The 23,141-nt window shown below is 41.6% G+C and overlaps 1 pseudogene; it reads left to right on the top strand.

The window, feature by feature from the left end:
• The first annotated feature begins 8,427 nt into the window (after positions 1-8,427).
• LOC133918121 (autophagy-related protein 18b-like) lies at positions 8,428-23,036 on the top strand (annotated as a pseudogene).
• Positions 23,037-23,141: the final 105 nt, after the last annotated feature.

Raw genomic sequence — 23,141 nt, 5'->3', positions numbered from 1 at the left:
TGCTGGCACTAAGCTAAAAACATCATGCAACCTCTAAGATAATATTAAATCTCTTCTTACTATTCTATGTGCTTCATTTCTTTTTTAGTTCTCTTTTATTGCTTTAAGAGATGACATCCCCATATACATGCTCTGTATCTATTTGTTTAAATTTTAGATATACCATTTGCTATATTTTATTGATAAATATTAAAACTTGTCATATTACTACATGCTTTGAAAAGATGAATGTAAATATATATTCGCAATTCCTAGACTATATGCTTCTTAAGTGTCTAACTTTATCATCTTAGTAGTAGTTGTCTACATGTCATGTATCACATGAGAAGAATATTAGCGAATTGTTGATATTTTGGGCTATATGCATCAATATGAATGTTTAATTTTTTTTATTCAAATTGAATTAAAAAGATAATACCACATGAAATGATAAAATTGTATATAAATAGAGCAGTACAAAGAACTTAGTTTTTCATCAAATAACTATGGTTGTAAATATTTTTATAAATTAGTACATCATATGAGAAGAATATTAGTGAAATTTTCTAGATTTTAGGAATTTATTTGAGTATTAAAAATTGCTAGAATTTATAAAAGTAGGCTTATTTAGAGACTTTTAATTAAATATTAGCTCGGGTTTTTTTTATCAAACCAATTAAAATGGATTGCTATTGAGCTCTAGGTTGCTTATAAAAACGTTTAGAATTTTTTGACTACTTTTATACTTTGAACAAAATCGAGAGTTAAATAAAAATATAAGCAAACACATACAATAAACCGGTTCTAGCTTCTTCATGAGCGTCACAGCACTGGATATTAGCTGTATTCAACACCTAAGGTGTCGAATATATTACTGCTCACCGTATTCGGCATATACAGATTATTTTTGGCAACTGAGATGTCAAATACGGTGCAACGTATTTGACACCTTGTCGAAAATTGTTAGGCCCACAGTTTTTCGACGACTCGTGTGCTGAAAGCGGATTTTCAATACACGAGGTACCGAATACGATGCAAAATTTATAAATACGGTAATATATTATCTATTTTAGAAAATAAAATACGATGTGTTATCTATTTTTTAATTTTTACCACTAGTAGGCAGCAATAGTACTGTACTACACGTAGGAGTAGAAAAAATACCTCGGTCATGTAGCCCATGTTAATTGTAAAATCATGGAGCAGTACTATAATAACAGAGCATCTAGCGCGTATTTTTTTTTACTGGAATACAGTGAGTAACTTGTAGCGATGGGTGGTGTATGTGAAAACGGTGAGGAGGATTGGGGACGGGCATGTGGCACTGGAGCCGTGGAGCGCAGAGCAGGCTGCTGTGTGCTAGCTGCGCCCATGTGCCGGCCTGCCCCCAGGCGACCGCATCCCAACACCAGGCGCGACCGCCAGATCGATGGGACCAGCAGCTCGCTCCCTTAACTCGTCATCCTTCTAAAAGAAACTCGTCACTACTCTCCCCACTTCACCTTCCTGCACTCACTCAGGCGCAGTCACACAAGCAAAGGGAAATAAAAACTGAGCAGTTTGCTACCAAGGCTCGGCGTAGATCGGTCCCGGCTTGGCCCCTGACCTCACCTCGAACATCTTCAATTTCCGATAAGGCTCTGCACCAGATGCAAAATAAATAAAGACAAGCTCGTCCAGTGCCGTCTGAACTTGCGTTCCGAGGGCTTGGTGGTTTGCAAGGTGAACTTGCCGCACGCGCGACAAGAACACTGGTCACATGAGAGTTATTAACCCGCCGCTGTATCCGTGTGAGACGAGCGGCACAGCAACAGCGGATCACACGCCGCGGCCCGCAGTATCGGCCTTCGCGCGTGCGAGTCGTTGGCAGGACGCGGCGTCCCCTTCCTTCCCCGCCGCTTGCGCGAGGCGGACGGATCATGAGCCGGCTGCCGGGGGCTCACACGAGAGATGCGCTGCACTGCAGGAAGTGAGCGCGACTCCGTGCGCCAAGGCGAAGCCGGCCGACTAGCTTCGTTCCGTTTCGGCGGCGGCACCGTGAGAAACCGTAAGGGCGTGTTTGATTTAGTGAACAGGTTTCGGTGAGTTTTGTATCTACAAATAAGTTAAGTAGAGCTATATTTATTAAAAAATAATTTTAAAATAATGATAAGTGAGTCTAACTATATGAATAGATATAGAACTTGTATCTGTCAAGTTAGCATTTGAAATTAGATTATATCGGTATAATAGCTAAGGGGTGCCTTATGTGACAGTAGCAATATGTATTGTCAAGAGTACAAACCTATCGCGTGACCAGAGCGAAACTCGTGCGATTAGACCTCTAATCACAAAGTACGATCATGCGATCAGTCTTTGCTGGTCACAGAGAGATACTCACCTAACCGGACAAGTCTTATTTAATATCATATACTCAATTATTTTTTCCTTTCTCAATCACTTGCTTTTGGGGAGCATCGTTGTGAGATTGTGTGGAGTTTTTTAGTATTTAATACCGTGAGATGTTCTGATGAGTGAGCGTGACATCGTTTGGTGATGGGACATAACGTGCAAGACGGTCAGAGCAGAGCGGATATGCTTATTCGACGTCATGATGAGTTAGAGATAGTTGGCTCCGTTAAGAGTAGATCTGCCATAGGATTTACACAATCTATTTGTTTGTACATCTTTGTCTCTGATATATAAAGAGGTGGAGACTTTTAACAAGTTTATTTAATTTATAAGATAATATATATAACGTAAGTCTATTATGCTACGAGAGATTCAAACCTAGATAAATTCTGATATTCTTAAGTTTAGTTTGTTATACACATATAAAATACAGATCAACACATCTGTCATTCGATATATCCAAGATTATTATCATAGATCATACCTGACATGTCATATATGTATATCTGTCAAATCAAATTAGGATAATAGATATGATTATTTGAATACATTTTTGTCTGAGATTATAAGGATCTATTAATACAGATCAGTGAGATTCCTATAATCATACACACCTAAAGGGAAGAGCTTGCGGCCGATCCGTGCGGATATTTGGGCACGGGATGACGGGAACCCCTTGGCTTTCTTTAATAATAATATTCATTAAAACACTCTAAAAATAATAATAAAAAAATAAAATTAAAAAAATAGTTACCTGTCCGTATGTGAAGTACCAACAAGTTATCGGTACTCTATATATCGACAGGGTGATATTAGGCTCGGGGGTCTATCATCACGCGGAATGCGTAGAAAAGACTTGTCGATATTTCACGTGTCAACAGACCTCCAAGTAGCCACCAATATGGGTATTGAACCAGTTGACAGCCGACAAGTCTGTTGACACGTGGAATAATGACAGACTTGTTGATAATTGGAATATCGACATATGTCAGGTATTCTATATGCCGACATGTTATATCTACTTTTTGTTTTTAATAAACATTTGGGAAATGTTAATGAGGCACAATAATAGCTCAGTGTATATCCTATAAAAAAAGTTAAACTCCTTCGAAAATAGCAATTATGGTTACACAGAGGCTGAGGCAATAATAGCGCGCGAATGTTTTATAATGAGGTTGAGCTAACGATACCCGGGAGTCGTTCATTTTTTTCTAATTTTGGTCTGATGTGATTTTGTCGATATTTATTTATTTAGTTGATCTATATTTGTGTGAATAATTTTTAGTGAAGTAATGTTAGGAGCATATAAAATATAATTTACAAACAATAATAGTGGTGAATCACAATTATTATAAAACCCGATATGGAGGTTACATACGCTAATAACATAAAGAGACGACGATAACAAACGATGACAGATACGGTTCGCGTAAAGACAAACTTAGTAGCGTACCGCTGCTAATCATAACATGAATTAAGGAATGAAAATATACCGTGTTACAATAGGTTCTCTTTATTGAGTGCACCTAAGATATTTGGCCTTTTTTAAGGCGCGACGGGCCCTCTCTCACTTTCTTTCTCTCTCTGCTTCGCGTGCTTCAGTCACAACACACTCTTTTGCGGTCGTCCTGATGCGCTCCTCCTCTTGCCGCTTCATCTATTGTTTCTCCTGATGTTGCTTGTACTCACGGCGTTCGTAAGTTTCCCGCATCCACCGTATTTCCACGTCGACCCATTGCTTCTGGTGTTTATTTTGCTCTATATCTAAACATTCTATGAAGATACAGATAGTTGAAAGAGACTGAACAAATGAAATAAGAGGAGATAATAGAAAGATAGTGCATGAAATTGTATGGAAAAGTGTCATATGAGTGATCTATATTACTATATCGGTGGGTACTCATACGGTCTATATCCAGGCGGGTCGTACTGGAAGTTGACACACGTGAAGAAGCATAGGCTATAGGTGTAGGATATGTTCTGAGACTCGTGAAGCATACAAGGGTCACCATAAAATTACATTGGCAGTTCGACCTCCTAGGGGATGAGAAAATCCTCCAATATTTCTTAAGTGGGTTTGATGGAGCTGAGGATGACATTGCAGTTGAGAGAACTGAGGAATGAGTAGTGTATCAATGGATGAAGGTGGAGTTATTTATAGTGGCTAGGGCTAGAGCATAGATTGAGTGCATGAGCTTGCATGGGGGCTGGATGTAACAACTTAACTTTCAAATTTTCTCAATAGTTAAAATTTTGTTAGAATTAAATAGGGGCTATAGGTTTTTGTTCAATTAGAAAGAAAATTAATTTATAAATTTAATTTACCATATGTTATAATCATGTTTGATGCATTCATGCTAATGTAGTTTGTAATAGGTTTTTATGGGTGAAAAATATTTGCAAAATTTTACTAGAAGGAGCTCATTAAAAAAACCTTTGTGAAAATGGTTCAAAAGTAAAAAAAAAGGCTTTTTTTTTTCTAATTCTCAAATCCCCTTAGGTCGTTTTCCTTTACAAAATCTGTCCAAACCTCCTTTTCCTCTCCCTTTGGCCTAGCCAGAGCCGCCCTCCCCTCCCTCTCCTGCCAGGCCAAGGCCCATCTCCGCCTTCACTGTCTAGCGGGACTAGCTCAAGCCGTCGAGCTCCGGCTCATCTTCCTCCTCCGATCACTCTCTGCCGCATAGCGCCGCCGCCAGCCGCTCCGGTCCACCATGGACCCATGGACTGAAGCCTCTTCTTGGTCCACGGCCATATAGACCTGGTCCACACCCTTTTTCCCTTTTAAAATAATTCTTTTTGATTTATGATGTCAGCATCAGTAATACCTTGCGCATTAATTAGTTTTCAGTATAAAAATAAACACTAAAATTTGTAGTTTTCCAAAAAGAAGACTTTGAAGGAACCGTGTATCACCTTGATGAAGGAAAGTGTCTTGATCCTGTTGTGAGCCCTGTTTTCATTTAAAGTCAGTTTCACAAAATATACCTACTATTTTTTGGTGAAATGGGTAGTATAGAAAACACTTTCTTTATATACAGGTTTTACACTTGTAGATGCCTATATTCTCAATAATGTCATGTTTCGGCTTAGCCATGCTTATGTTGTATGTAGGTGATGAATCATGAGCTATGAAATTAAAAGTTGAGATAAAAGTAGGTTATGATATTTGTTGTTGTTAAAGGAATTAGCAACAAGGAATCTAGGGTTTGGACAAGAAAGGTATGTTGGTGTGTGCCTGTTGATGTGTTTCAGGTATGGTTATCTTATATGGATATGATTGGTGTTTACCCTTGTTGGCTAGCTAGCGGTTTGATCACACCATAATAAGGACCGGTTCGTGGAGCGACCACCTATGACAACAGTACAACCGTGAGACCTATATGGTATGACTTAGCTAAATAAATAGATGTTTTCCCAGTGATGTATGAGCCAATTAGATGTGTAAAGAAGGAAGAGGTGCTTCCCGATTCTACCTGGCATAAGAAGGAGAAGCTTTTAGGGTGGAGGGTTACTCCACTTATGTACAGTGGTGAAATCTCAGTGAGCAAGTGCATACTAGGAGACTCTTTGAAAAAGTCTCGTAATGATCTCTTAGCGCATATCTCGGAAGTGTGTAAGCTCCCGATGGGTACCGGTAAAAGAGTTGGTCATGACTCATGGGTAAAGTGTACAATAGCTGCAGAGTGTCAAACCGAATATTTAGCCGTGCTCATGGTTATAAGCAGCATGGACCCTCACATGATCAATCGGGTGGAAGTTTTCCATTATTTAAGAAATGGTTGAATTCTCGGAGGTTAAAGGAGATCTGTTGTATTTCTTTCCTTTTTAAAATAAAACTGTTTTTCTGTAGCTTTAGGCTAAATTGGCCTTTATGCAAATTAAACCCTAGAGGATTGGAAATCTTGGTTTAAGTCTTTATGTCATGCTTACCCCTACTTGTTGAGTATTGAAAATACTCATGGTTTCTTTTTAGAAGGTGAAACTTATGAAGAATATCCTGAATACGGTGCAAAGTTTTTGGCTTGTGGAGCTTCTGGTCAACTGCCTAAGAAGTGGGCACTACGCTGTATTTCTTTTCTGCTGCTATGTAATTTTCTTTAGACCCGTATATTCATTTTTGTAATAGATAACGTTGTAATGAGCACTGTGTATGTCATCCACTAATGACACCGCTATTATGTGTAAATTGATCTTGACATACATACAATTTACATTTGGTTTTGGTCTTAAAACCAGATGTGACACTGGAGCATCGGATTGTTTAGTGTGTTGGAGGGAGAGTATACACAGGGGGTATACTGCCAGGAACTGTTCAGTGTGTTGGAGGGAGATTTATTGCGATGCTAGGGTGGATCTTAGGGATTTCTTTCGTGCGGATGTCGAAAGCGTTCGCTGACAGCGTGAGAAAGATGTGTGGTATGATAGAAGAAGGGATAAGATCATGGGCGAGTGTTTCCTCATCATTTTATAGCAGTTAGGATGTGTCAAAGCTATAAGATAGGATGCTTAAAGCTCTATCGTGTCATCACTTTATGTGTAAAATCTGAGTCATGATAGAGGTGTTGTCATTTTATGGTTAAGTGTGAGTCACGACAGAGATGTTGTGCTGCAAAAAGGTGTTCTTATTTCATGCTAAAAGCTGAGACGTGTCAATGAAAGTAAATTATATCACATATAAGGGTCATCGTAAGCATTCAGTGCATGTCTGTAGCTGTAGAACATGAGGCAATATGCACTGACTCATACCCTACTCATACACAATCTACAATAAGTTACAATGACATGTAGTTGTTACTACTGCTTTCTAGCAAATGAACCCCTAACTTGTCATTTTATACTTAAAGCTGAGTCATGTGGTCACTTTGTGTCTAAAGATTAAGCCAGGATTGAGGGGTTGTCATTTAATTTTTGATTGAAGCTCTTTCGTATGATCACTTCATGTCTAAAGCCTGAGTCAGGACAAATGTGTTGTCATTTCAAGATTAAAGCTGAGTCGTATGGTCACTTCATGTCCAAAGCCTGATTCACGACAGAGATGTTATCATTTTATACTTAAAGCTGAGTCATGTGGTCACTTTATGTTTAAAGCCTGAGTTAGGATAGATGTGTTGCCGTTTAATTTATGATTGAAGCTCTTTTGTGTGGTCACTTCGTGTCTAAAGCCTGAGTCGGACAAATGTATTGTTATTTTATGATTAAAACTAAGTCGTATGGTCACTTCGTGTCCAAAGGCTGATTCACGATAGAGGTGTTGACATTTCATGTTTAAAGCTATGTCATGTGGTCACTTTGTGTCTAAAGCTTGAGTCAAGATAGATATGTTGTCATTTAATTTATGATTAAAGATCTTTCATGTGGTCACTTCATGTCTAAAGTATGATTCATGACATGCTTTAGTCAATACTGCAGTGCATTATATTGATGAAGGGGAATCAGATACTCTGGTAAGATCATTAGCGTGTGTTACTGCAATGGCAGGGAAAAACCTGTCTATTATTCAATGATGTAGTGTGGTGCAGCCTAGCGAAAAAGTCTTTTTAGTGCTACCCCTAATAGGCCGGTACACGTAATTGTAGTAGGGTTCATAATGCGCATGGTTTTGATTTCGTAAGGTGCAAGTCAATGATTTATTGCATGATAGGATGACACGCAGATACGTTCGAAAGTGGGTAAGATTGCATGATGCTACGCTTTAGGATGGAAGGAGAACACGAGTAATAAAACCATGGTTGATAACATAAATCTGACATAAACATCCTACATGACATGAAAATCATACAACAGGAATAACATAAACATGTGCAAGTCCTGTATAACGATGCTGTCAAGGGGCGTTGTCATGGCCACAGGCGCACTTGCTGGGCATGCCTGCTACCCTATGACGTATGTGGTCAGTGGAGTACGTCAAGGGGTCATACGGAGGGGTCGAGGGTGTGTAGCATTTATAAGGGGTGCATAGTCAGGCTGTGTCACCTACGTCGGTAGATTGCCCCGCTGTCTACGATAGGCCCTCCTCGCCGATCGGCAATGGCAACCAATCATCCGTCACGGAGTGCGATGAGCTGGACACTGCATCGAAGGAGGCTGGAACTATTGCATGATATAACTATCGTGCATTACAGTATAGTTAAATTGAAAGATACAATCCCAAGTGATACCATTGACAGTGGCGAACCTGGAATAGAAGCACCCAAGCGGAAACCAGGAGTCAGCAGATACCGCACCAGTGGTGGCCAAGACGACGAGGCTAGTTCCGTGTGGAAGCGTGGCAGCATAGCCCGAGCGCGTGACGACGACCTCGTCTATGTGGTAGGCTCGACGACATCCGGTACCCGGTGGAACAGACACAACCTGGTTCTCTTAACCCACTACAAGAACGACATCCAACTATTCGTAGACTCACGTTCGACGAATGCAAAAGCCAAAGACACAACCTAGTTCTCACCATCAACCCCGATATCTATGAGTATATGCCCCCTATATTTGCCTATGAGGAATGTCTCGTTCACGGACTTCACTAACTAACAATGTCGGAATGCCTCAATCATCTAGTCGAACGGCCAGAACGCCTGCTGAAGGACTCGATCTCCATCCTGATTGACAAAATCAGGAGTATCAATGCAGGTGCCTGGGTTTCTACCTTGAATAATATCTACCAGTGAAGGTAAGTTGTGGTATGAGTCATTATATGTGTCAAACCTCTTCTCTAGCGCCTTCTCTTTTACTTTCCATACCATGTCATATGAAATCTCATACCCAAATCTGGTATTCATAGCATGCATAACTCCAAACAGAGATATACTAATCTTCTTCACAATCTCTGGGTACATCACATTTGCAACATAATCAACACTCATGTTCATGTACGCACACAGAGGTCGACTAGAGTTGCAAGTATGTGGCTCAACAATAGACACTAATCATACTGTGTCACACCTCGACAAGAATCCATGAACTTGCCAAGTGCAACCTTTAGCTAAATATTTTACGTCATATGTTCGATGATTGGATATTACCACCTTGAACTCCCTCGCCTCCGAGAAACACTATCTCTTCACTGCATACTGCAGATGGACCATATCATAAAACATCTGGCCTTTGGTCACCATGATGGAATCATACTCCGATGCCGATTCGTGTCCATCGTTCACCGTCAACTTCTCCAAACCAAAATTGGTCCATTCTTTTGGGATACCTGCACCTTAAGCCCACAAATGTGCGGAACTCGTCATTATCTACCTCTATCTTGTCAACTATGCCTCATCCTGCTCTCCCTGATCAGCACGTGTCGTGGCCTAATTTTCTTCCCTGTCGTTACGTTCTTCTCTTGCACTCTATAGCTCAACTGGTGTACTAGTCTCCGAGGGTACCTCTGGAACCACACCCTTCCACACCTCCTCATGGATAATATTTTCACCAACAACTTCTACGGTGCTAGGTCCGGCTTCTGTGGACCCAACATCGCTGACTTCTACAATGATATAGTGGGGAAAACCCCGTCTCAACCCCAGTGATATAAATTGTTGCTATTGCTTCGAACATGTAACCTCCAAGAGCTCTCACTTCCAGCTCGACGTCTAGGAATCAAAACCTTCATCGTCAATCACTGATGTGCCAGACTAAGTTGTAGCAGATTATATAACCAACTTAACACTTAGGATCGCCTAATCTCCCCGGACTATACAATTCTATGTCAACATACTGGAAGTTACTCAAATCTACTCCACTATCACAATATATGATATATCCAGAGCCCTAAAAAACCATGAACCACACTATGGTTAACATACTTGATTCAATAATCATACTATACTCTGGCAGATTAAATAATTATAATCAATATACAACAGTTATGAACAAAATATCTATTCAACCTCATAACTTGTATTCTATATAACCATCAAATATCAACGCCAACATACTCTATACCATTCTAAATGTATTGCTATAAAAAAATTACTCAATTTCTATTATAATTATCCTACATCTATAAATATTTGTACTACATATTCATAACAATTAGATTTGAAACTAGTCTAGATTGTCTAACTATTGCAAAATTCCTAACTACTATGCTCTATGATACATTATCTATTCTACACGTATCTAAATTTTTCAACTCTAAATTTTAAAACAATCACATTTCCCCCTTTCCATTCTAAATACAATCCTGTGAAAATCCACAACAATTCAAATGTAAAATTACTACATCGATAAAAATGTGTACGTCTAATAATATTCAATTTCCAAATCATATTAAATAACTTATTTTAACTCTAAATTACCAAAATATTTAAACTTTTCTAACTATTCTACATTTTCTGACTACTATACTATATTTTGTACCTTTAACTAATTTCTAAACCATACGTACTCTATTCTATATTTTATATCCTTATTTTTCTAAATTATCTACTCGATATTTCTCTAATATTCTCTAACAATTTTCATGCAGTTTTCTTAAGTACTCCTAATTTTCATACAGTTTTGTTAAGTACTTCTAATTTTTCTAACTAATTTTCTACTATTTTCTAATTTGTCTAACCATTCCTAATTTCTAACTGTTTTCAAATATTTTTCCTAAGTCACCTACTCCTAATTTTTTTTATAATTTTCTAACTACTCCTAATTTTTCTAACTACATCTACTCCCTAACAACTCATAAATTTCTAACATAATTTCTAACTATTTTTTAAAAAAGAAAAAAAACTTACCAACACCGCTCTCCTCGCCCACCCGCCGTCGCACTGTGCCACCCTACGCCGCTCACCTCCCCACGCCGCCCGCTCATTGTCGACACTCATCGTCGCCGCTCATCGCCATCGTACGATTATGCGTGGAAGAGAAATCGACGTGTGGGAGACATATTAGCACGCGAAATGCCGACAGGGCTAACGTGGCAGCTGTTAGGATTCCATGTACCGACATACCATAACGTGTCATCTATCAGCATTCTGAATACCGACAGGCAACTATGCTCCATACAAAGCCTACGTGGCATCCCCGTTTAGCCAAACCCACAAACTATCAGTATTCCGCATACCGACAGGTCCTCAGGCCTTGCGCCACATAAGCTGTCATCATTTGAAGTACCAAGACATACATTGCTGGTATTCCGTGTGCCGATGAATAACTATTCTTGCAATTTCTTGAATTTAGCTATTAGTTTTTAATTTTTTTAGTAAAATAATATTATTTAAAAACTCGGAACCACACGGGTTTGGGCGACGTCGAGAGGAGTTGGGGTGCTACTGGATTCTATACGAATGCGACGTGCGACGGCCGCTCTTGGATTTGCGTCGCGTTGCTCGCTTTCCGCTTTAAGGGCATGTTTGGTTTAACGCTCAAGCGCGCCACACTAATTTTTTGGTGGTTGACCACTCGCTAGCTACGCATTTGGTTTAGTGCCAATCATCTGTGCGCCCATGGAGCCATGCCTACACGCAGTTGAAAACGACGCCCATTCTTGGGCGGGTGATTCCTTTGTCAAAGATTTGACGCGCCCTTAAGTTGGCAGGACTTGTCTGGACGAAAATGTCGGTTCGTATAAGGATAAACACTAAAAATCTATTAAAAAAAATATGAAATTTAATTATTACTGTCAGCTCTAATCACAAATCGGTAGTAATAGTTTATCAAGCACTATTATCGATTCGTAACACGAACTGATAGTGATATACATTATCTCTGCTGCTATTTATTACTAACCGACAGTGAGGTATGTGTTATGAATTGATAATGATAATAGATGATATTTTATCTTAAAAAATATAATTTTTTTATACGAAATCGAATATGACAAAACTTTATACCAAAATTATAGTTTTTGATGAGATCTATAACTTTGTATTTGAAAGCATTTTAATTTAATATATTTTATGTGCCCAAATAATGGATGACAGCAAAGACGAACGGGATGGTGTACGTGGTCACGAGGCATGGTCATGATAGCTTGGTCGATGTGGTCAGGAGACGTGGTCGGCAAGTTTATCTTAAAAAATCTATAATTTTTTCATACTAAATAGGATGAGGATAAACTTTATAAAAAAATATTTGAAGTTTTACACATAAAAGATAAAAAGGACTACATATGCTATTACTGTCATTAGTATTTATATTGTGGGATGGTAAAGACGTATGTCGCGAGCTGAGAGCTCTCTGGTTCGAGTGCCACGAACTGCACACTCATGTATTTTGCTTTTTTAATATCATTTTGGGGTGGATTTTTTTGGAAAATAACAATACTACCGGTTAAAGCCATCAGCTGACAATGATACCTCTGTAATCACTATCGGCTGAAGCCACTAGCCGATAGTGATACCCCTTCACTATTGGTTTCGAGACCAACAGTGATAGTCTAAATGTTACTACTTATTGCTTACTGTCAGTTACAAAATCAGCAGTAAAGCGAGTTTTAGAGCCGACAGTTAAACCATTTTCTGTAGTGGTGGCTAAGAACAGTCCCGGTGGGGCAGAGACGTAAGAACAGGGCCAGTTCGGATATTTCGCAACGCATGAGTCAAAACTAGCTGGGGACACTGTTGGGGCCATCGGTGTAGGTGTGTGTTTCGGCGTTAGAACGACAAGTTAACTGCACGGGACAGACCATGGTTTGTGTGAAATTGTGATAATGAATGATGCTATCAAGGTACAGACTAAAGCCAATGAATCATGCACTGCAGGAAGCAAAAGCACGTAAGAATGTAAGACACACAGAACTACAACATGGTAGTACAACAGAGTTAGCTATATGTTCTTGTGATGATCTTTCCATGCATGTTCAAAACAGATGGGGTGCATATAGGAGTACAACAAAAAGGAAGCATTGTCACAGCAAAGCAAGAAGGACTAGCTAGTTAACAGGCGATGCAAGACATGCATTCCTGCTATCTTTATGTCGATAGGAAGGAGGATAAAATGCATATGCATGTCACGTACCTCGATCTGGTGTTGCCATCACCAGGATGCACGAGCAGTTGCCTAATAGGCTTCTAGTACCCTGCTCATCGGCCTCTCCCTATGGCTTAGGGCAAGGAGGAAGAAACAAGCAGAGCAATAGCCTGGTCGCCACTCTCCTGAAAGATCAAAATAGCTCGTGGTCCTTTGTGGGGAAAGCCCTAGCTAGTTGCGGCAGCTCGAGATGTAGCAACACAGATGGAGTAGTAGAAGTGGTAGGCTACTGATCGGTTCATGTTGTTGTGACTTGCGACACCTTGTTGCGAGTGCGTCGTATGTATACACGTGGAGGTGGCGAGCGCTGTAGCCTAAGGTCTGCATGCCCCCTCGGGGCCGCAGTACCTAGCTAGGCAAGGACACTACCGAACGGCTGGCTGCCCGAGGGGCCCGGGCCGGCCTGGAAGCCGCCCAGTACCTGCCCTGCGCGCACTGCAATCCTTGCATGCATGCAACAGCAGCAGCCGTGAAAGTGCAAGTTGGGCACAGACTCGGCGTGCACCACCACGGCACGGCACCACTGAGCCACTGGCACCGCGGCAGCTGCGTGCTGGTCGGGAGTAGCGAGCGAGCCTCGGGAGGAGGGGCGCGGCGGGCCGGCCGGCCGGTACGGTCCAAGAGAGAGAGAGAAAGCACGCCGGCAGATGGCGATGGAGAGTGCTGCAGGCGTGGTTGCCTGACGCTGGGTAGGTTGGTGCCTGGAGGCTGGAGGACTGGTCTTTTCGCTCAGTTATGGCGCTGCTTACGTGCTCCGGGCCGGTCGCCTGACGGGTTCACTCTTGGCATTGACCGGGCGCGTGCGGCTGTGGAGATGGAGGACGACCGCTCCACAGCTGCATGGTCGTCGTTGATAGCTGCTCCATGTGCAGTGCAAGTCGTAGTAGCAGGAGTACAGTGGCTAGCTGAGCTAGGCTGCACCGTTCTCGACAGCATCTGGCCCGGTCTACACCTCTGTACATGGTTGTTTAGCCAGCCCAGCGGAGATGCGGACTGGACCTCTGTCGACCACCTGGACCTCTGGATCATATCTCTCTCTGTCGTCTCTTGCCACTGCCTTTTGGTTGAAACATCGTTGTGTGTTCTTTGATACGTGCTATTAGCTTCAAGTTGCAAAATACAAAATAACTGCACGCTAACATTTTGTAGTGTGTGTATATATATGCACGATCCACATATATACATATATATAAAAAAAGAGAAAGCATCGACTAGCATTTTTCCTTTTAACCGGTCCAGCCCTCTTTCCTCTCCTTTGCCACCGAAACGGCCTGCTCCCCTCTTCTTTTCCTCTTCACGTCGAGCCAGCCCTAAGGGCACCTTTGTTCTTCTCCTCTCCGAGTCGCGCCGCTCCCATGCCTATCCGCCCGAGTGCGCCGCCTCCACTTGTCGTTGTTGCGCCGCGCCACATCACTCCCTGGGCCCGAGCCGCCCACACACGCCGTTTCCATGCTCCATGGGCCTGAGCCATCTAAGCGTGCCACCTTGGCCACGCTTGCCCCGTGCCGCGCTGCATCGCGACCGAGCCGCGCCACCCACACACATCGCCCTGGCTCCGCTCGAGTGTGCCGCCTCCACCTGCTGCTCCAACATCGCGTCGTATCGCTCCCTGGGCCTGAGCCACCACATGCGCCGCCCTGGCTTCACCCAAGCATGTCGTCTTGGCTCTGCACGCATCACACCCTCTCTGGGCTCGCTCGTGCTTATCTCTTCCCCGTCTCTATCCCTTCCCCCAAATTCGGATGACCTCGATTCGATCTCTCCACGTGGGAACCTCGGGACGCCTCTATAAAAGGCCAAGAGGGGTTGCCCGGTAGGAGGGGGAAATCTTTGGGGAGTTGAGCGGATGCCCTATCGCACTGAGAGTCCATCGCTGCCACCACCTTGTCACATAGCAGCCACCGCCCCTTGAGATCGCAGACAACGTAGAAGCTCCGCTGTGATTCGCCGTCTCCGTGTCCTTGCCGCATCACCATTGACCAGAGCATGTCATCGATCCATCACCATCGCTGCCATGACTCCAACACGAGGTGAGGCCCACCTGTGATCCCCTCCTCCCATATGCTCGTTGTGGTGTCTGACCATCATGCCATGCTAATGTTGGTTACGGTTTTTATTGTGCTCCTGCTTGTCCTCGGCCATAGTGTCGTGGTGCTACCGCTGGCCACTGGCCGTTGCCGCACCATGCTCAGCTTGACCCTTAGCCATTGCCAAGTCAGCAAGCCTCTGACAGTACCGGTGTCGTGCTATGGAATCTTGTGCTATGCTTTGACCAGTCGTTGTGATTTATCTTGGCTTCGTCTCTGTTTTGTGCTTGCCATCGCACCGCCCGAGTATGCTGTTATGTTGTTTAAGCCCCGGACGCCCTTTACTTTCTATGTCATGTGCTGTTGTAACACTAGGCTCCGACCGTGCGCTGTTGAAGCTTCGCACTCCGGCCATATGTCATCGCAGCCTGGGCTCCAGCCATGTGTTGTTAAAGCTTTGGGTTGCGTTTGTTCTTGATGGGCGCTGATGTGCTTGCCCTCTGCTTGATCCATCAGTAATTCGGTTATGGTCCTGGTGGATTGTTGTTCTATTACCTATGTTGCAGGTTATGATCATCTTCAATATAGTGCTTGCTGCCCTTTGTTATTACTGGATGCTAAAAAGTGTAGATGGTGTTATGTCGGCACCCTCTGGCCACATTGCTATCAGCATGATGTTGAATATTGATGAGAGAGCACTTTTATTGATAGCCCTTTGTTGTGTTCACTTGATTTGATGCTAGTTACAAATAATATGTTGCCTGTGTGGCTGACGTCTTTGTGGCTCACATGTTATCACCCTGCCTTGTGGTATAGTGCATGTGTGGCCACTCGATGACACTTGTCAGAAAGAATAGAATGCCCTCGTGGCTGGAGCCTTTGTGGCCCATAGTGATTACCCCACCTTCGTGGTTATTTTTCCTGTGTGGCTTGTTGCTTTCGGTCGGCCGATGAGGATACGTCTGAGGCACCGAAGAGAGAATTATTGAGTTAAGAACATCGTCAGAATTCCTGGTCATGGCCTCACTGTCGCTTCCGGTAGAAGCTACGCGTCGTGTCATGCTCCTTGCTCACCTCTTCATACATACATACATACATAATTTTGATGTCATACATGGACGATGATGACCCGGGATACATAAACAATCTAAAAAACTCATGCTAGATTGTTATCCTATTCTTTATTGCTTATGCTTACTTTGCTTGGTCTTTGTTGCATATGACTACAACCTTATAGACTCGGAGATGATCTTGATATGACTACCGTAAACGTAACTTAATCGCAGGTAGCCCGAAGACGGGCGTAATTAATCAGAGTCACTTCACAAAGCCCCTGAAAGCAAGACAAAACAATCGCTAGATCATTGAGATAGTTAGATAGCGTGTGGGTTGTGGAGTAATATGTATAATGAGAAAAAGTATACTTTATGATTTTGACATGAATGAATAAAGTTTACCCCAAGGAAAGGGAGCTTCCTTATCATCCATCCAGTCTCTTTATTAATTTTTCAACCAAAGGTAACCAATGGGTCACAAGGAGTCTACTACTAAGATACAAGGACCTCTAGGTATTTAATGGGTCATTCCCCAAAGGCACAATTGAACATTTTAGCAAAAAATGCTTCTTTTCATTCTCCTTACCAATCATGAGGACTTTACTTTTTTAAAAATTAATTTTTAGATCAGACATGGCCTCATAATTGTAAAGGAGCAATTTTAGGTAGATTATTATTTCTTCATTGTCTTTCAAGAGCAATATAGTATCATCTGCATACTGAAGAGCAACAACCTCATTCTCAATATAGTCAGGTATCAGCTCTTTAATAAGATGATTCTATTTAGCCATAGCAAGCGTGTCAACTGCAATATTGAAAAGGAAGGGGGACAAAGGATCCTGCCGCCTTACTCCTTTTTGCTTTGGAAGTAGGACCATATTTTTCCATTCACTTTTACACTAAGAGTACCCTGTGTCACCACAGCTCTCATTGAAAGGCACCATTTGTCATTAAACCCCTTGTGTTCAAGGTATTTGAATAGAAACTCCCAATTAATCTTATCATATGCCTTTTTAAAGTTAAGTTTCAGCACCAAACTATTTTTTTTTAATTTTGGTATCATGCAGTATTTCATGAAAGCACATTATCCCTTTCATAATATTTCTATCTTTTATAAAGGCATTCTGGCACTAATCTATCAGTCTATGCACATATTTTTTTTAGTCTCAAGGTCAGCACCTTGGTAAATATCATGGAGCTTACATTTAGGAGGCAGGTAGTTCTGTACTGTTAAATCTTGTTGTCCTCTTTTAGCTTGGGCAAGAGGGTAATAATCCCATAATTAAGTCTACAAATATGTAGGTCATGGTCATAGTAGTCATGGAACATCTGCATGAAGTCAAACTCAATAAAATCGCAACATTATTAGTAGAATTCAATAGGTAAGTGGTCAGGTTAGCTCAACATTTTCATCAAACTTCACTTCTTTGACGGTGACGGGTCTAGTTAGCGCAACATTTTCATCATTCTTTATTTTTTTTCTCCTCGTTCCAGTAGTTCTCATCCAAATAAAAAAGGGGTTCCTCTCCAAAGCCAAAAAGTTCTTTGTAATACTCAGTGGCATGGAGTAGATTTTCATCACCTTCAATAATTTTATCATCCTGCTAGAGGCAAAATATAGTATTCTTCCTTTTCCCACCATTTGTAATTCTTTGAAAAATTTCAGTGTTATTGTCCCCCTTTAAGAGCCACTTAGAATTGGATCTTTTATTCCAGTATGTTTCATCTTCCTCCAACATATGCATTAACTAAACTTGGGTTTCACTTTTTCTTCTAAGTTGAGCATCATCCAAAGTGTCTTCCTCCTCACTAATTTTAAGGGCAAGCAATTCTTCATTAAGTTCTTTTTTTCTTCTCCTAGTCTCTCATCTAATATCGTTTGCCCAACCTTTCAAGAATTTTTTAAAACTCTTTTTTCTTTTATTGACCACACATCTAGACTACATTTAGCCTTCATTGGTTTACTCCAGATTTTAGCAATGTTAGGCCTAAAACTAGCAAGAGAGAGCCAAGACAATTCAGAGCAAAAATGTCTTGGGCTTCTGTTAGGGTCATTACCAGTGTTCAACACAAGTGAATTGTGATTCGACGTATATCTAGGGATCTTTGTAAGAGGAGTTAGGCGAAACATTTATTCCCAATCTTTAGTCATCAAAACTCTATATACTTTTTTTATGGTTGGATTTCTTCTGTTACTGCTACAGGTGTATTTCCCCATACATGAACAGTCCTCAAGTTTATATGAGTTTATAATAGAATTGAACACATCATTATTCATGTTCCCTTGAAAATGTTTGTTTTTTCTGAGCTGAATCTAAGAATATTAAAATCTCCTCCAACGGAGAAAGTTTATTGTTGTACTATCATGTTCTCTTTTGGATTTCGTTTTAGCATTTAGCACACCGAATAAGGTTGTAATAAATTCTTTTATGTATGACTTATTTAGCCTTCTTGATTTCTCTAATATTCAATCAATGATGTATAAGCTACCAATCCACCACACTTATTAAATTAAAACTGAACTTTCTAATAGCTTTTAATATAGATACTTTAGTAAAACAACGACTTAAAAAACTAAAACAATATCTATTTAATAATAAAATCAAAATTTTAAAATGATATCTATCTAAGAACGAAGTAGTACCAGCTAATCAATACTGCCAAATTAGAGTACCTGAAAACGCCAGGACTTGGAATGCATTTCACGAGGTGTTTTAAATCAGCTGAAAATTGCATCTCGATGCAGGAAGCTGTAGGAGCACCCGCTTTCAGAGTTTCAGTGAAAAAATGGTTGCATGCATGCAGGGGCTAAAAACTTAGCCGTTTTGAAAGCACGGTACCAGCAGCCCGGAACAGAAAGCGAATTCACATGGCACACCAAAGCGAAGCGTACATCCGGGACTGGTACCCGCGCGCCAGGCGGCGTGGCTCCATGCCACCCGGGGCCGGGACTGGTACTCTGCAGCTGCTGCAACTGTGGATGTGTGGTCTTGGTTCTTGGACCAGTTTCATAGTGCTGGAGTCATTATTAGTAGATAAACTGCACGGTGTACGAATGATAATGCCCTTCTAATTATTGCGTGCCTCGTACAGTGGCTGGACCGGACCCCTGCAGCTGCAGCAAGCAACTGGTGCGTGGCTCGAGGAGATAGCCTGGTCGTGGCTGCAAAACTGCACTTAAGACAAGCACACATCACTCATGATTAGATTACTCCAAATAGATCATGATTAGATAAATTGTACTGTGGGAGAGCCTACGTGACGAGAGTAATCGGCTAACTAAGCATTTCCTTGGGCAGCTAGCTGCCGAGCTGAGGATGCCGATCAGGGCTCGAGCAGAAGCACAGCAAAAGCACGTGCCGTTTCTTCGTTCAGACTTGTGACTAGTAGGGCCGGTAGTTTTTTATTTTTATATTAAAAATTGCATATATATATATATTTGTTTTAAAATTTTGCAAAGGTATATGTGGCGGCCATGGTAAACAGCCCTCACTAACTCCACATTAACTGCAACTCTCCAACTCCCTCACTGTACCTCTATTGCACAAACAATAGGGGACGAACCTCTCTATCAGTTGCCCGCTTTAAGTATCTCCTTGAAATCGAGATATCAATTATCTCAGAAGATATCCTAAGTAAATATCTTCACTTCCACAGTTCACTAGAACGTTAACGGTCAACTCAAGTTGCTCGGAATCTATTCTAAAATACTACATTAACCAATCGTATAATACCATAAAAATCTTTTTACATTGGTCTAGACATATATTTATCTACGGAGTCAAACCCTGATAAATATACCCTTACGGACCATAAACAATACCCCCTTGCCCATAAAAATCTTGTAATGCAACTTATCTAACATACTTATCTACGATAAAAAAAAATTATATTATTATTTCGGCTTACAACGATTATATGTGCTGGATCTACAATAACAGCACATAATAAGATAAGCAACTAACATTCCTCTAAAATCCTACTTGATACATAACCAATGTCCAAAACTATATCAAATGGCTAATATAATTGGTTTGTAAAAAATAGTAGAATTAAAACATTTACTTTCACCACAGATGGATTCCGACAGGGCTTCGTCGCTTTTCCCTCCCTCCCTCCCACTCAATTTGCAGCACAAATGGTGCTTGGCGGGAGGGCTCACGCGCCCCTTAAATAGAAAAAGTTGTAGCCCTTCGAATAGATAACAACTTTTTCGTGGGTCCCACACGGTGTCACAGCCCTTGTCATCTGTTGAAAGGTAGACAGACTACTTAGGTGGCTGACATGTGATGTGGATGCTATTGTGACCTCATTGCTCAAGCCGAGCCAGCTAACACCTCCTGTTGAAAGGGTGACATGTACGAGCGATAAAAGTATAGAATTGCAAAATTTTAAAATAGATATGTGTATTTTCAATTTTTGAATTTAACAAATAAAAAATAAAAATTCGATTGTTGTAGCTGTGAATTTCCGGGACTATGGTCCATCACAGGGGCAGAGCCATGGCCCGGCCACCCTGGGCAGCTGCCCGAGCTCCAACTTGGCCCGGAATGGTGGGTCTGTGTAGCCCAAGAGGTGGAATTGCTATTTGGGCCGGTCAAAAGTGCGGCAAATGCCATCCTCTAAGCCAGACGACCCTGTCGCCTCACACCCGCACAACACAGGCACAACCGCAGACCCACACTCCGGCACCCTGCACCCTAGGCAAAGCCGTCGAGCCGCACTACCGCAATGCACTGTACTGCAGAACCTCCGTCGACCGCCAACCACACATGTGTCGCGTTGTGCCGCTGCCGAGGTGCTGACCAACCGTGTGGTGAGAGGAGGTGAGCTCAGCGGAGTCACCTGTCGCCAGGAGTCCAGACGGGCCGGGCCATGGGTGCGCGTTGTGGCTCCACCTTGCCAAGGTGAGAGACTAAGTCACTGAGAGGTCTTTGTTTGGTTTCTTGAATCTGATTATCTGAATCTCTGATTGAAATTGAATGATACTTATATCTCTGACTGGGAATTTGCATTTGTTGTTTCCTGTGTGATACTTATATTGGCCCCAGCAGGTTTAGATTCTTCCTTACTGTGATTTTCTTACATCTAGCTTGGTAACATCATTACTTTATTCTCCTGGCTTGTTTCTCTGTTGACATGTAGCACTACAAAAGCCTATTACAGTTTAGTGATTATTTAAGACCCCTTACTCTCTTTTCAATAAATGGAAAACGAGCCAGTGATTATGCAGCTGATGTGGCAGCATGGAACATATTTATTGATATACCCAATAAAACGGAGAAAAACTCCATTTGACTTCTTCTTTACAATTCTCAGCTACCTTACGAGGTTTTGAAAAAAAAACTTTTGATTTGGAGAGTTGAGACTATCCAGTTATAAGCTTAAGTCCTTCAACTCTCCCAGTTACAAACCTTCATCCAATTCTTTCAAAGAGGGCTCTACCAATTTGAAGTTACATGCGTTGTCTTCTTTTTTCGATCATTCTCTGTTTTCACTGTATTTGTGTAATTGGCTGACAGATAGATGTTCATCAGTCCCCATTAGCGGCAATGGTTTTCTCTTCAAAAGGCATGTACCTGGCAACGGCTTCTGAAAAGGGTACTATCATTAGAGTGCATCTTGTTGCGCAATCAACTAAGGTGAAGTTAACATTGTAAACCTTTCTCCTTTGAACCAATTAGACATTGAGCTCTCTGCCATCAACCTAATCTCTTTTTACATTGTTACTTCAACAGTCACGTAGTAACCGGCGGGGAACATACCCATCAACGATCTATTCACTGCCATTTAGCAAATCTATCGATCTGCCTGACATTCTTGCTGCCACAAGTTCATCAGGCTCTTTGCACATGTTTTTCCTTGATGCTGCCAGAAATGGAAGGTTACGTTTCCTACTCCGCTATCTACAATTTTTTAGCCATTATTTTTGCAGACATGATTTGATATGACGATATCCAATTTTCAGGAGCCAAGGAAATAAGCTGCTCAGTTCAGTGATTCCTGGATCAGTAACTGATGCTTTGGACGCAGCTAATCATCATGTTATTCACAATGTTGTCCCTGCAGAAATCAAGAGGTCCATTCAAGCTCTTCTCTTTACTGCCACTCTTTTTATAAACTCATTAAGTTTGCTAATCTCATCCTTTGGAATGCAGCTGTCTGGCAGTACATAGTGCAAAAATTCCCAAAATTCTTCAAAGCTTCCTGCGTTGAGGTAAGAACCTCAAAATATCAATGTTGCCTTTATAATCTCAATCACTAATAGAATAACCGTTCATCATTTCTATGATGCTATCTCTTTCGACATAGCCGCTAAGTGTCCAGACATTGAATCACAGTTGGTTCTGAGTTGAACGCTCTGAAAATAATCGTACTGAATCATCCTCCTCCGTTCAGGAGTTCTTTTTTTGTGGCATGTTGCTAACTGCCACGCATACTTAAAAATACCCCTGTAATATTTTGCAGGACTTTAATTTACATCGTAACACATGACGGACACTTCCGGGAGTATGTGATCAGCACAACCGAGTCAAATGAATCTTCGTGGACTTTGGAGCGTGAATTCAGTCTGCTGGACACTGGTTCGGGTAGTTTCAAGCAGACCGAGCATCAGATGGACCGACTTGTGTGAGCTTGCTGAGCCTTCGGGTCACACACACGCGATGTGTCGTTAGGATGTGGAAACTGCAATTGCCTCGTGGAAATGATCCGCACGGCGTGACTCGGAAACTCATAC

The sequence above is a fragment of the Phragmites australis genome, chromosome 5 (genome assembly GCF_958298935.1).
Source record: "Phragmites australis chromosome 5, lpPhrAust1.1, whole genome shotgun sequence".
Classification (NCBI taxonomy): domain Eukaryota; kingdom Viridiplantae; phylum Streptophyta; class Magnoliopsida; order Poales; family Poaceae; genus Phragmites; species Phragmites australis.
Note: the sequence above shows the minus strand (reverse complement) of the source record. Positions and strands in the feature narration are given on the sequence as shown.